Source organism: Cryptomeria japonica, chromosome 8 (assembly GCF_030272615.1).
Source record: "Cryptomeria japonica chromosome 8, Sugi_1.0, whole genome shotgun sequence".
In the NCBI taxonomy this organism is placed as follows: Eukaryota; Viridiplantae; Streptophyta; class Pinopsida; order Cupressales; family Cupressaceae; genus Cryptomeria; species Cryptomeria japonica.
Window position 1 is genome coordinate 177182669 of NC_081412.1, and position 2523 is coordinate 177185191.

Consider the following 2523-nt stretch of genomic DNA (forward strand, 5'->3'; position numbering starts at 1 on the left):
AATGGCATTTTTCCTTTTTTTTCCACAAGGCGCCCTTGTTTGAAAACGGGGGCCCGTTTTGTGGAAGTTGATTCCACAACCTGCCACTTGGCTCGGGATTAGGCCCGGGATAGGCCTGGGATGGCCACACCTGAGACATGGACCTGCAAATTCAAATTTCCATGAATGAAAGCACAAATATGAACTTCAGAAATAGTTTATGCGCCTCTAATCAGAGAATTTTTATACGAAATTAAAACCCATTTCAGATTATACTGTCTAGATTCTAAATATGTAAATTTATTTAAAAATTGATTATTTTAACTATTTTTCATTTAATTTATACTAAATCGGGTCCATAAATTTGAAATATTAACTAATTTTGTTAATTTAATAACTTTTTTATTTTAAAGAATTTTGGAAAAAAAATTATATGTCATCAATCTACACAAAATTATTTTGTATTTAAAATAAATAAAAACAAAAAAATGTTAAGTTTACATCAAATTATGTGGGGCGTACATGTCAAATTTTTAAAACAATAATTATGGCCATTAAAAAATTAACTAAAAAAAAAATATTAGAAAAAAAAATACAGAAAAATATGCTCATCAATCTTCAATGTGTTACAAACCATTTCCCAAAACGGTTTGAGAAAATAATTTTAATTGTGTCAAAAAGTGTGGGTCGTACACATGCATGGTATGGTCCTGAAACAGGCATTTTTAAAACATAGTTTTCAGAACTCCATTTAAAAAGTTACTTTTTATTATGTGGGTATTAAAATAAATTATATATTTGGAAAGTACACTCAGAGGGCTATCTTTTATATCACTGACTTTTTCCAAGATTCAATATCTAAGTGTTTCAAAATTTAAGCTCAAATGAGACAAAATCGGAAAATCAGGGAAAACACTTCCACTTTTTGGCCAAAAAGTGGACTCATCTTCTTGCACTGACCCCTTACACTAATGCAAATTGGGCTGGTGATGTTGATCTCTGGAAGAGTACTACCGATGGAGCAATTTTTTAGGTAAGAATTTGGTTTCATGGGCTAGCAAGAAACAAAATTCGGTATCTTTATCTACTGCTAAAGTTGAGTGCATTGTTGTTGCTAGTAATTGCACTCAAATAGTTTGGATGAAGCAAATATTGAAAGATATCAGTTATTCATGATGAGCCTACTATTATATACTGTGATAATTTTAGTGCTATAAACATGTCAAAAGATCCAGTGCAACATTCAAAGTCTAAGAATATATCAATCAAATATAACTACTTGAGAGAGCAAGTCAATGAAGGGAAGATGAAGTTGGAGTATGTATCTACAAAGGGAACAAATTTCTGATATTTTCAATAAACCTTTGCCTATAGATACATTTGTCTATTTGAGAGACAAGTTAGGGGTATCCACCCCTCTTGATGAGAATTAGATGCATTGATTTGCATCGATCTAGTGGAATTAAAAGCCTTATTCTTTTATCTGGATTGATGAGTTGATGCTTCTCCTCTACTGGAGTAGTCTGTTGATTTGGTTGTGTATCCCAGGGGGAGAGAGTCATGATTTTATATTGAGAGAGAGTTTGATTTTTTGTTTTGGAGATATTTGACATTGTTGTCAAAGGAGGAGAGAGATCATGTCAAAAAATGCTTCATCTATTTTGATCTTAGGGGGATTTTGCTGGTGATATATTTTCTTTGCATTGACTATTTTTCACATTCATATGTTGCCATCAATGTCAAAGGGGGATATTGTTGGATTGTTGGGGAGATTGTTGGATTTGGTTGTTGTCATTGCTATTGATAGGATATGTTGTTGTCATTGATGTCAATATATTCCTATGATTTATTTTGGTGAGTTTGGACAGAGTTTTTGATCCGGTTTTGAAGTTTGGTTTTGTTGATCACTATTTTGCAGAATCCGGTATTTCCTCTAGTATATTCTAGTGTGATCAGATCTTGTGCTAAGACTTTGGAATATTGTTTGGGATTATCTTGTGTATCTTCATTTCTGATGGTTTGTGATTTGGTGCTCCACAAGTTATCTTAGATTTGTGACAGTTGCCGATTGTTTGTGTTCTTGAGCTTTCTAGATGTTGATTGATGAAGATTTGAAAAAGTGGTGTTGGTGCAACTATTGTGGATGGTTCTAATATACTTGATGGTGTTTCCTATTCATGTGCTATTTTTTTTTGGTGATCCACATTGATTGGTGTGCGATTTTTTGGTGATTTCTATGAACCGGTGATGATTTTCGTGTTATGTCATATTTCTGGTGGTGTAGTGTGTTGCGGTTGATCTTGGCATTTTTTCCAGTGGATGTGATCATTTGGGATTTTGAATTAGGTCCATGTTATGTAATGTAAATCATTATTGGTTCGATGACCGATCTTTGTATCGTGTAATATAATTTTTAAATTATGGGTTGAGGGTTGAAGGTTTAGTCGACCTTGTTATCAAGGTTGATGATTTGTATTTATAGGTGAGATACTTATATAATTTAGGGGTTGGTATTGTGTCTGCATTATCAAAGAGAGGTGATTG